The sequence below is a fragment of the Phyllostomus hastatus genome, unplaced genomic scaffold, assembly GCF_019186645.2.
Source record: "Phyllostomus hastatus isolate PE091 unplaced genomic scaffold, TTU_PhHast_1.1 phas_contig_210, whole genome shotgun sequence".
Lineage (NCBI taxonomy): Eukaryota > Metazoa > Chordata > Mammalia > Chiroptera > Phyllostomidae > Phyllostomus > Phyllostomus hastatus.
In genome coordinates, this window is record NW_025333737.1 from 7,149,346 (window position 1) to 7,162,799 (window position 13,454).

General features: G+C 47.5%; 1 protein-coding gene across 1 annotated transcript in view; it reads right to left on the bottom strand.

The window, feature by feature from the left end:
- The window catches only part of ASIC2 (acid sensing ion channel subunit 2), a 926,053-nt gene that overhangs the window by 615,707 nt on the left and 296,892 nt on the right, over positions 1 to 13,454 (bottom strand). The gene's annotated exons all lie outside the window — the stretch shown is intronic.

Consider the following 13,454-nt stretch of genomic DNA (forward strand, 5'->3'; position numbering starts at 1 on the left):
AACATCGGTGGGAGTCTGAGAATGTTGCATAAGTTGCCGTGGTGGCTATCCTTGTCCCCATAGCCCAGTGCATGGTGGCCGTTCCTGGGCCTGTGCCTCTGGGCAGAAACTGAATCCAAGCTGAGGCCCCACAGAACTTCCATGAGCATTTTCCAAGGTGTCCAGGAACTGCCTTTGCCCAAGAGCTGAACTTTTAGAAATATTTGGCACATGTCTGGGAGGGCTTCTTCCTATTTCTCTGAAAACACCTAGCAAAGTTTCTTTGGTCAGACAAGCATTTTTAAGCAAGAAGAAAAAGAAGGAAGAAGAAGGGAGAGGGAACACACCTATATCTGGAAATAGAATATTTCCCGGGAATCCCTAGCCGACTTCTGTATACATCTCACTGCATGGTATAGAGATACCCTGCTGAATGGGAGTTGGGAAAAGTAAGCATTTTGATTGGATCCATTTCTTCCCCTCACAAAAATGAGGCTCTGTCAGGAGAGAAGTACAAACTAGATACTGGAAGAAAACCAGCAGTGAGTCTGTCACGTGCCTGGAGTGACTGTCTCCACGGTCCCTTCTGGCTAAGTTGGCCATCTGACGGTTTGGCAGATTTAGTTCCTCTTGGATACAGTGGCAGTTTCTTCAGTGAACATGCAGCCCCTGATTCATTAGGGATCTTTAATAGGTAGTTGGCGTGAGGGAATCCATGGAACAGTCAGTCCTTAGTGGTTTAATCCAGAAGGACAGAGACTCCTCAGGAGATGCGTCCCATGAGCAATGCTCAGAAAGCCATGGAGTCACCGCAGCACAGTGTCAAGGATTGGCAGTGATCCCAGGCAGGCCTGGATGAGACGGGAGAGGGATAACGATGAGAAATTACAGAGGCACAGCAAGTTCATGGCAGAGCCGGAGCAGAACTCAGCCTCGGACTCCCAGGCACAGGGTGCACGGCCGCTCACGGCCTGTGAGCATCTGTCTGTGGTCCTGGGAGTGCGAGGGCAAGACAACCGTTAACAATGAAGCATTTCTTAACAACTGGGTAAGATCTGTGAATGAAAAGTGCATGAGCAAAGAACAGGTGCTCTGTCGGTACAGAATGTATGAATAAAGTTTGAGCTGAGATCTAAGATATAATCAGGAGTTAAACAGTGTATGTCAGGCACATATGTTTGTGTGCATGTGCTGTGTGAGTACACGTGCACGTTTGGGGCATGTGCGTGTGTGTGTAGTGGGAAAGTGTACTGGGCAGAATCTGTAAGAAGCCGTAGTCCTCTGTCCCCCTCATCCTAATGGTGGGTCTTGTCCAAGTTCAGCTCCTCTGTGCTCTCATGGGGGCAGTGCCATCGACTGGGACTTCGGTGATTCCCGCCAGGTACGGTAATCAGATAACATGCAGGACACCCCAATAAATTTGAAATTCAGATAGACAAGTGCAGTTGGGCTTCTGGCCTTGGCCCTGGAAAATTCCCATGCCTGGGCCTCTGTTTTCTCATCAGTGAGTCAAGGTCAAAGCAGGCCTTTTCATCAATCCAGTCTTGCTCCCTCTGTTCCCTTGCCCACGCAGGGCCTGAGGGATCTTTCCAAAGCAGGAGTATAAGCTGTGGCCCGCCTTCAGAGAAGCCTGCCACAGCTTCCATTAGCACCCACATCCACATTTGCCCTCCAAGCCGCTCCTGCTTGACCTTAGGGGGTCATCTCACCACCTTCCTCACTTTCTGTCCTCTAACCATCTTGAATTACTTGAGCTCCCAGAATGAATCACACTTCTTCCCCCAAGACTATGCCTGGACACCACCAACCCAAATCGTTGAATGAATCAATGGATGGATGAATGAATGGATGGGGAAGGGAGCATGCGTATAAGCCATAATGGTTTCTTAAACCACTGTCATCAGTGCTGTCATTCATCCTCATCTGATGCCTTTGTCTGTGCCTCGCAACATGACACGATGAAGGCAGCTGAGAGTGTCTTGGATTCTGAGGTACAGTTATAGGGACTTGTTCTGGGGCTTATCGAGACTGGCATAATATGATTCCTGGAAATGTGGAGGCCAGGGAAAATCCCCCCTGCCCATGATGACATCCATTTGAACAACTGGGCTGCAGCCTGAGGTCAAGCACCAATCATCCGTGGTCCTGGCTCTTATGCGCAGAGTTTTTTTACAACTTGTTCCTTGGAATCTGAATCCAGCCTTCTGTGCAGCACTGGGAGGGAGACTTCCTGGCCTGCTTGCTAGTTTGGGCTAGGAAAGGAACATTTAAATTAGGTACAATCTTGGAAAAAGATAATCCATTGCATACAAATTTCACTTGCAACATTATTAAAAGTCTCTTAGGTACCAGGTTTGGGGTTATTGTGATTACAAGACAAGCAGATGGTACCAACTGACCCTCTCCTCCCCCCGAAGTGGATGTTGGCACTGCTTCCTTCAGGGAGCCTTCCATGGTTACCCCTTTTCTTCACACTGCCCTACAATGACTCTGCTCTACTCTTCTGACTGTCATTTCCATGATGGGGTATGTACCAGTATGGATCTTCTCAGGAGGGCACTATCAATCCCCTTAAGTTTTTAAGTCTCTCCTCTGGGAAACAGAAGAATAGGGAGTTCAAAGCCGTGAAGTCCCATTGGCTTCTCTGCTGACTCACCAAGCTACTCCATGGGGGAGTCACTCATCTCCAGGCCTGTCTCCTCCTTTCTCAAATGGAGATGCGCTGCTCCTGCTGCGGACCTGGGAGGAGGGATTGAGAGGAGTTGGAGAGCCTCTGTGAGGCTCCCTATGAAAGGAGCTCTTGCCTTAGAAATAGAAGTGTGTGTGATAAGAAGGAACATATGAACACTGAACTTCTGGAGCCAACATGCCCCAAAGAGCTCGGCTCACGTCCATGCATCCCTGTGCCAGTCACGCCTCGTCCGCACGCTGCCGTTGGTCTGCCGGTCTGGAGAAACACCTTTCAGCCACTTGATCGGCAGATAAACATTAAAAACATTTCCTACCGTATAGTCGCACTTATTTTTTTTAAACCTCCAATCCCGTTATCCATTGAATGACTTGACCTAGAAAGATTTTGACCGTTTCTGAAAATCAAATTCACCTCCTGGCGATAAACACACTTGTTGCAACTGAGATGATTCAAGAGTCGATTCTTCTCCTTCCTCAACAGGCAGCTCAGCATCATAAAGAAGACTTGTAGAATTGTACAGGTAGAGATCAAAATTCTGGCTTCTCCATCTCACAGCTGGGTAGCATTGGGCAAGTGGCATGACCTCTCTGAGTCTCCAGATCCTCATCTGGAAGCGGGGAATCCCTATCCAGTCTCATAGGGTTATGAGGGTGCACAGTAGGTGAGACAATGTCCAGGCTGCATGGTGGATACTCACAAAGGGTTAATCCACCCCTTCTTCCCCATCCTCTGGATCCCAGCATGCTCTGCCTGGACTGTATAGTCATCTCATCATGATTTTTACTTATTCACTCACTGGTGCTTTAAGGGCACAGCACGCTTACTCATTTCTGTGTTTCTTCCAGTGCTAGTGTGTTACTAAGCACATAGTAGGCACTTAAGAAAAGCCTCTTTCAATGAGCCCAATATGACACAGGTGCCGAAACCACCTCTGATAGAAGAGTCGGGGGAAGGACTGGGCCATGCAATCAGAGAAGAATGCCATTTCCTGGGGAATAAGTCACTACTGACAGTCATTTTGTAAACATATTTGGCCTCCCAGGGTTTCTGCTTTGAAACTCCTATGGATTGTGTAAATTCTCATATTCCTTACAAAGCGATTGCTTCTGCCCTGGTGCATTCTCCAGATGCCCTCTAGATGGCAGTATTCAATACAGATAAAGCCCTAAAGCCTCTTGGAAACTCAGAAGTGGGCGGGGGGGTGGGGGGGGGGATCTTTTTATTATCAATGCATTAAGAATGAATTTATCATCCTGGCTCAGCAAAAGCCTAGCTGTTTGGTAAGAAGCTTTATCCCTGGCTAATGTGCAGCTTAATCAGTCAGTTAGATACAAAGCCAGCTCAGGCCTTTGTCTTGGGAGAAGAATGAATAACCCTGCCTTTGAGGTTTCACTTTCCTGCGGACAAGCCCCAGGAACTTAGCAGAGGGAGGCTGTGCAGAAGGAGTAGGAACAATAACCAGAGGCAGAAAGTTCTACACCTTGAAGTGGGAATGAGGGATGGCTTGCCCAGCAAAGGGGTTTTAATGGAATGATACTAAAAATAACAGCAACTAAAAGGAATGCTTACTTGCCAGACACCCTTCAAATGCTTTCCTCTTCCAACTCGCCCAGTCCTATGAAGACCATACTTTCATAGGTGAGGAAACTGATGCCTAGAGAATAAGTGAATCCCACAATGTCCCATTGCTAGAGACAACAGCACTGGTGTTTGGGCTTGGGGCTGGCTGCAGCAGCTATGGGGGTGGGGGCAGACCACAAAGCAGCTGACAAGATACATTCCATCCCTCCAGGATTCTCATGCCACCAGAGCCCACTGCATGTGGCCAGAGTGTCCCAGACTGCAAGTGAGACAAACAGGGGAAGTGGAAAAGCCTAGTTCATTCCTACACTTGGGAAAACAGTACAAACATACCCATCACTCTGACGCAGGAGACTCAGTAGAAGTTGTTGGGAAAAAGCACGCGATTCAGAGCCAGAGAGACCTGAGGTTGAATCCAGGCTCAGTCGGTTTCTTGGGCAAGCTATATAACTTCCTAGATTATCAACTGATTTCAAGTGGAGGGTACAGCCCAACATGGGGGAAGTCAGGCAGTTGCAAAGCCTCAGGAGCCAGGAAGTGAGTGGTCAGCAGCACTATGCACAGAGTGCAGGTGCCAGTGGTCAGCTCAGGCTCTGCTCACAAAGAGTGGCGTCCTCTGAGCAGGCAGGGCAGGGCAGAAGGGCCCTGTGGAAGCCAGGTCAGGGATGTCATTTACTTAACAGGTAACAGCTTTGGTGCCAGGCAGCCTGGATTGGACTCAGGCTCTATCCCTTATCAGCCATGTGGCGCAGGCCACATTATTTAAAGGCTCTGAGCCTCCGTCCTCTGATCTGTAAAGGGGTGTAATACGAACATGTGTGAAGGGCTTGGCACAGGGCAAGTGAGGATGGGGGTAATGAGCAGCATTACAGAAGAGGCACGATGGCAAACTGAAGGCAAAGAGTGACATAATCAGTGAGAGTTCCAATACCTTAACTTTGCTCCCAGTCCTATTTCCCCAGCTGCCCACGTTCAGAGGTTTGCTAGCAGCCACACAGTCTAGTCCTCATTGCTTGAGAAAGGGCCGAGGCTCCTCTCCACAGCATCTGCAAGTGGCTGGCTTCTTGCTTTGCTCAGGGCTCTCTATGTGCATTTCTTGATAGTGCTTTCTTGAACACAGAAGTCCACATCGTCTCTGCTATCTGTCCTAAGAGACGTTGGAGACAGCATGAGATGATGGAGTGGGTGGGATGAGGGAGGCGAGCAGGCATGGATGGCTGTGGTGTAAGTGAAGGGGTGGGGGCAGTCACGCCCTTCTCCCACTCACTAACAGTGGAGCTGTGCCAACAGTTTTTGTGGTGACGGTAATTTGTAGAGGTGACAGTCATTAAACCATGATGGGGCTTTAGGGGAAGCAGCAAGAACACAGGGATCAGTCCTGTCAGCACAAGGTCCCTTCCATGGACGATGCTCTGTGATTACTTTATTCAATAATTAAAGGTAGACTGGACTCTCTGGGCTGTGCTGTCTCTGGAGATGCCCTTGCCAGGAGCTCAGCAGGACCCCTCTCTTTGAGAGCCCAAGTACATCACTTAGCCCATGGGTGGAAGGTGGTCCAACTAGATTCAGAGGGCTCCAAGGCCTGGAATTAGAAAAGTGCAGTTCTGTGGGGGTGGTCTTCAGACCAATGGTCCAATGGTTGTTAACAGTCTTTTCCAATGACTTTGTTATGAGAAAATCCAAATCACAGATTCTAGAGGGAATGAAAAACCTAACGCAACACAGGCCCTCAAGGAGATGGCAAGACCCAGAGAGACGCAAGATTTTACCACTAAGAAGAGCATTTGAATTACACGCAGGGCTCCTTGAGCTGGACTTCACATCGGCTGAATGTTAGTAACATCCTGAAAGCCTGTTGCAAGGCAGTTACTACGTTCCACTTCCCCAGTGTGGAAATAGTCTCAGAGAGGTTAGGGAGCCTGGCAAAATCATGAGTTGGAAGTAAGTTGGGTTTGGACCCAACCTACACAACCTTGACCACGATGGGTAGGCCAGGCAGAGTATCAGGCTGTGGAAACACTCATCTGTATCACTGACAGGTTCAAGGGCCATAAATAGGACTCAGAAATGGAAGGTGAGGCCTGAGTTAGCCTTTCTGAGAATGGACAGGAGCCCACAACACTGAGTGATTTCTCAGCTATCCTGTCTCTGGGACTCCCAGATGGAGCCAGAACAGTGAAGGGAAGGATGGCCTTGAACTCCAAGTTAAAATTGAGATTCCCAAACTTCTAGATGTCAAGAACTAGTAAAAAGACATTAATAAAAAACTGGAGACAGCATTGGGGACCAACTTTTTATTTGCATCTGAAAAGCTTCTTACCCGCCATCACCATCATTTCACGTAAAAAGGACATTTTGATAGCACACCTAATTAAGAAGATTTTAACCTCATAGAAAGAATAATCCCTTAAATGTAATGAATTTCATTTTATAAAAATTTGCTATTTTTCCCATTTGTTGCAGCCACAGGACACCTTCATTACTCACTGTCATCAGTCTGTGTGGATGCTGCCCCAGCCCACCCATCGTGTGCCCTAAGCTCTGGGCCATGTTGCTGTAGTGGGAGTGAAGGAGGAGGGCTGGAGTGTAGAGACTCATGGCCCATCTCCCTCAGGTAAACAAGACACCCTTTAGGCCCAACAGAAAACTGGGGCAGAAACTGATGGGGTCATTTTGTCCTAAAGAGTCTGAGTGAGTGAGAAGTGTGAACTACAGCCATCTTCAAAGGCGGGGTAATGTTCCTCTTCTCAAACACACGTGTTCACACTGTGCGACAAACTAATTTAGCGAAGAGTTGCTAATTAGACATCTCTGGAAAACTGGGTTTCTTAGATGCATAAGACTGATCTGCAGATACTATTCTCAGTGTATGGCAGGCTGATGGGTGCTTCCAAGGCACCTGTGATGAGTCCAGGGGAGAACGCGCCAACCCCGACGGCAGGGAGCGCACCCACACAGCCTGTGGAATATGCTCACCAACGCCAGCTCCTCCTTTAAACGCGAGCTGCCTGCCACTGCAGCAGTTGTTGCCAAGGTTGCCTAACTGAAAGACTGACTCCTCTGCGAGGCCCCAGGGCCCAGGGCCACTACTGCCTTCTTGGAGGTGACCCGTGTCACTGGACACAGAGGGCCCACCTGCAGAAGAAGGTGTACAACATGGGCCCAGAATAGACACATAATACAAAGGTCGATTGGGGGTCGGGGCAGAGAACATGTTTCAAAAGGATTCAACACACTGATTGGGTCCAAGGAAAAGAAGAAAATGAACATTTTCAGCTCCTGTGGGGTGGCACACTCTGCGATGGGTGCTGGGGATTCAGAGGTAAACTTGCACAAAGTCGGATCCTCAGAACAGACCCCAGCTTGTGGGGGAGAGTGACAAACAAACAGTGGGAAGATGAAGGTGTCGTGGCCGAAGGGAGTTCACACACAGTATTTGTGACAAGAGGAACTCCACTGACCCCTGGGAAGTAGGGGTCTCACAGAAGTGACACTTAATAATGACATTTCCTGATCGCTCACTGTGGCACAAGTGCCCTGATAAGAAGCACTTTTAAAAATTTTTATTGTTATTCTATTACAATTGTCCCAATTTTTCCCCCTTTGCCCTCCTCTGCCCAGTCCACCCCCAACTCCCACTGTCAATCCCCACCCTGTTATCCATGTCCATGGGTTATCTGTACGTGTTCTTTGACTAGTTGCATTGACTGGTCCCATCATAGCAGTATTATTTACAGTGGCCAAGTGCTGGGAACAGCCTGGGTGCCCATCAATAAATGAAATAAATGAGTGGGTCAAAACACTCTGGTACATTTACACAATGGAATACTGTGCAGCAGAAAGAATGAAGGAACTCCTACCCTTTGCGACAGCATGATAGAACTGGAGAGCATTATGCTGAGTGAAACAAGCCAGGCAGTGAAAGATAAATGCCATATGAGCTCACCTGAAAGCACTTTAACAGCATGGTTTTGCTTAACTCTCCCAACGATGTACTATCGCCCCCTTTTTACAGACACAGAAATAGGCTTTATCTGTGAGATTTAGCAGGGGATTATGGTCCTACATTACATGTGCATACACATGTGTATATGTACATGTATGCATGTGGTGTGTGTAGATGTGTATGAATAGCATTTTGGCTGACTAAGGGAACTTCTCACCTGCAATGGCTCCCTCCAAGGTTCTAAAAAGGCCTAGTCATGTGATCATGTGTGGTGATAAAACTTTCAAAAGTGAGTTATTTTGGTGGCGATTGGGATGGTTAAGGCCCCCTTTGCCCACTCTGACTTCTCTATCACACTGCCCTTCGTGTTGAGTGAGCTTCATGTGTTGAGCTGTGGTCTGGATGGTTTTGGCATCTGGCTAAGGGAGGTTGCGTTTTGGGTGCAGTCATTTGGGGTTTAATGGGACATATCTGCAGTGACTGAATCACTTCTGTGCACAGTCACTGCCAGCCACTCTGGCATAGGAACGGCTCTCGGGAATACTCCCATCAGCTCACTGCGTGTGGCCATGTGAAGTGCAGGGCTCAGGCAGGTGGCAGTAGAAATGGCTCCTGTCGTCCTCAGCGCCCATGTGGGCCGTGAGGACAAACAAGGTGTGAAATGTACACAGAAGCTAGTCTCATGGAAAAGCCTCCCCAGTCGGGAGACATGTACAGTTATATAAGATGATTCCATTTTCGCTGATGCCCATCAAAGCAAAAGTTTCCTTCTGGTACATTAATACATTTGTACCATCCCTTTCTTTTGTTTTCTTATTATTTATTTATTTTTTAAAATTGTTTTATTTTTGTCCAAGTACAGTTGTCTGCTTTTACTCCCCACCCCAGCCATTCCTACCTCCCTCGCCTGCTTCCTCCCCACCTTGGTTTTGTCCCTGTGTCCTTCATAGCTGTTCCTGAATCTTCCTTTTGTCTTCTGAAGAGACTTGCAGAAAAGAACGGTGAGAATTCCTGAGTTTGTAAGGCCACGCGTGCAAATGGGGTTACACCTGTGTTTATGCATCCTGGCTCTTAATAATAGCTTTTCGGATCAACCAAGCGAGACAAAAGGCTGCATTATATTTCTATTCACTGTTCAGAATCTGATCTGTTCAGAAAATTATATCACAAAACTCGTTGTCCTATGAAGAAGCAATCACAGAGTATACAGCCAAAGAACACAGGAAAAAAGTATTGTAGAGGTGGATCAAGCAGCTAATTAATAAGGTTCTTATTTTTCTGGATATTGTGTTTGCAATATTTGTCAGCTATTTTAAAATTTGCAGTCTATTGTGATATTTTCTCATTCTCATCCTCATTTTTCCTTGTATTTGCACTTAATTTTGTACTCATTATTTTGTATTGTTTTTTCTTAATGGGGGTCCCTCAAAGGACACCAGAGTCAGAGCCATCTGTGCCTGTCAGGGGAAGGGTCCTTCGTGTGTGTGTGGCCTGTGCCCTTTTTCCTGACCCTCCTCCCTCCACCCTTCCTCTCCAGCCAGCACTGACAATTCTGTTTCTCTTTCTTTCTTAAGGTGCATGGCTTTTGAACTACCATTTCCCTGACTGGGAGCCCCAGGTTTGGCAGCCACTTTCCAGACACACGAAGCAGGGCATTAGCCCGAGCAGTGGAGTGCCCTCCCCAGTCACTCCCGATGTGTCTGCCCCTCCCCTGTTCATGAGCTCAGAATTGCCAGGGCTCCTGCGCAGAACTGTTTCCACGCAGCCCTTTCAGCCCAGACTCCACACTGGCATTTGGATGCTTGCTCCCTGAGTGGCAGGCAGGGACAACCAGTCTCCCCTGGGCTTTGGTGACAGCCCCTAGATCTGTTCAACTTCACATAGGTTAGGATTAATGTCCCTTCCCACCAGGCCCTCACCCAGATTTAGGACCATCGAGATGAGTCAGGGACCCCAGCTGTAAGTCTGACAGGGAGAAGCCCATGTCCTTATACTGTGACAAGTACACTGAGTCCAGAGAGGAGTCCTGAACCCAACCAGAAAGGTCAATGAAGGCCTCCTGGGAGAACTCACACCTGAGCTGGGTCTTAGAGGACAAAAAGGCAGTGTCCAGGGGAGGAGAGATGGTCACTGCAGAGCACACACACGCTCTCCCAGTCATTCAGTCGAACTCTAGTCCAGGTGCTGTAGTGGTGGGATTTCGCAGATACGATTAAAGTCCCTAATCAGTTGACCTAAATTAAGCAAAAGGGAGATTATACTGGGTGGGTCTGACCTAGTCAGGTAAGTGCTTTCAAACCGCTTAGGCCTCCCCTGAGCTCACGGACTCTAAACAGTTATGGGGTCTACAATTCTTCTCCCTCACCCACCCCTCACTTCTCTCATCTTCTTAGTGATGCCACCCGTAGACAAGGAGCTTCAGCTCCTGCCCGGGGCATCCCAGCCTGCTCGTGATCTTCACTTGCCTGCCCTATACCCTGCATTACTTATCCAGCCCCATAGTTGTATAAGCTGATTTATTACCATAAGTCCAGGCATAGGGCCTGGCAGAAGTAAGGCCTGCTTGAGTGTGGTTGGTAGGGTAGTAATAAGGGTGTAATAATTTATAGTTTCAATTTGAACATTTTACATAAAATGTCATATGGTGTGCTTGAGTGTGACATTGTTATGTTACAGGATTACATGCGTATGATTTTGTAATAAAAAAGTGGTGTTATTTGTACCGGACCCTGTATATATAATAAATCTCTTATCTATCTACTACCTCTTGATTGTGTTTTTCCTATTGAACCTTGACTTGTGATAATAATGATGATGGTAATGATAATGAAGATATAGTAACAATATCAGCAATTCACACTGATTGAGAACTTACATGTGCCAGACATGATGCTTAACACTTTTCAGATATTCTTCTCACTTATATGGCTCAACGACTCCATGAGGCAGGTGCTATTATTGTCCTTTTTTTACAGTGAGGAAACTGAGGTGCAGAGAGGCTGAGCCACTTGTCATATAGCCGGCCAACGTCAGAGCCAGGATTGTGATTCATCTACCACCCTGGGCCTCATGCTACATGAGGGCAAACATAAGCAGGTCCGACCATTTGGTGCTTAAAGTTAGAGCGATGAGCAGAGCAGTGAGATAAGAGAAGCCATAAGATTAGGTAGGAGTCACAGCCACCCCAGGTGCCAGCCTGTCTTCTCCCTTTGAGGGTGGAGGGGGTGGACGAGAATCCTCGTACACAGAACAGAGAATGCAGGATCTCTGAGATCCACTAGTCCATCTCCCACTGGACAGAGGAGCAAACAGAGGCTCTGCAAAGGCATGGATATGCAAAGTAGCAGGGTGTGCGAATAGGCCATCAGGTGGGTAATGTCCCATGGAGCAGGTCCTTCTGATGCAGAGGCCTCACCATGACCCTGCAGTCCAGGGAGCAGGGGGACCTTCCAGGGAGATCCCGCCATGTCAGGAAGCAGGTGGGCTCAGGTGGGTTCTCACAAGGTCCTGCCCGGTCATGCAGACAAGGGTCAGTGTGAGGTTTGGAAAGAGGACAAATATGATGCTTTAACCTCTGGCATTTCCCAGGCAGGAAGAAGTGAGTCTCCAGACCCATGTGTAACAGTAGTTCTGCACAGCTGAGAGGGCAGCTTCGTGCTTTGGCTCGAGATGTGCCTGACCATGCTGAGGGCAAGGACAGAGCCATGGCACCCATGCAGAGAACAGTAATATTAATACTGGTAATAATAATAGTAATAATAATCATAACTCCTGTTATCCTTTGTATTTTAAGTGCTTTCCAGTATACAAATGGCTTTTCACATACTGAAATGTTTGGCAGGACATCTTTTGTCACTTCCAGTTTTTGCCCTTCACAAAAGGGAAAATGGAAGGTCCCTAAGAGGTTGGTTCTAGGTCACATGGCTCTCAGTGGTGGCATTGTCTGGGCATTCAGATCCCCCATGACCCATTCCCCACTGTCCTATGCTGCCTCCTGCTTCTGAGTGCTGCACACACATCTCTGGGTAAGGAAGACAGTCCTGAACCCTCCATGATCTACTTCCATTCTGCTCTGGGAACGCCAGAATACTACTCTGGGGAGCAGTGGAGAGCCGGCCGACTTCAGAGAGCAGGCTGAGAGATAACGAAGAGTTTGGACCAGAGGTGGTCAAAATATGGAGATTAATTACACTCAACCAAAGAAGTGGGCTTTTATGGGCTGTCAGTCAGAAGAAAATATTTTGAAGTCAAAATATAAAAAATGTCACAATTGGTATTTTGAATTCACAGATATCCCCGGTGCCTTGAAATACCTTATATATTTTTTTTTGTTTAGAGAGAAGGAAGAACCTGTCTTAAAATCACAGGGTCTTAGAAAACATTCATGTGATGGTCTTGTTTTGAGCTCTGTAGGTGCCACGGGGCAGGTCCTTGCCCAAAAGTCACATAGATAGTAAATGGCAGAGCCAAGACTCAAATCTAGATCAACCTGATCCCAAAGACACTGTCACAAAGCAAGTGTCATTACCTCATTATGCAGGTGAAGGGACACATTAAGAGACACACACAGAGGGAAAAGCACTCCACTAGGGGCTTCTGTATGATGGGGTGCAAAGACTTGACTCTTTCCAGCTCTGTGCCCTTGAGCAAATTCAGCTCCATGCCCATTTTCTTCATCTGTACGACGGGATTTGGATCAACCACCTCCCCTCGCTGCTGTGGACGTAATGAGATAATGTACATCCACCAATTGCCCAGAACAGGACTTGGTGGAGCGGTGAGGCTTTAATGCCACCCAGGGCCTTTGAAGCAACTAGCAAAATGCTTCTCAAACAATAAATGTTACATGGGTGTTTATGGAAAGAATGAATAAAGGATGAGGGGAGCCTGAAAATGAAACGTTAACACTGTTATCCCAACAGTGACCCTAAAATCCCTCCAGCCTGTTTTACACTTTTTGCTGGGTATGAAATATCTCTAGTGATTCATAGGTTTTCTAATAAAATAGTCACGCACATATACCATTAGTTGACAAGGGTAGTAATGACAAATACTTGCAAAGCACTTTTCAGAATTTTTTTTTGGCACTGCCTCATTTTATTCTCACAATAATGCTGTGGACTGCTGATACTGTCACTGCTGTGGTGGTGGCTACTTCTGCTGCCTGCTCACATTAACTGGGGGTCTGCTGTGGGTGACTCTGTGCTGAGTCCCCTGCAGAGTTCCTTCCTAGTGCATCCCATGGACTGGGCTGTT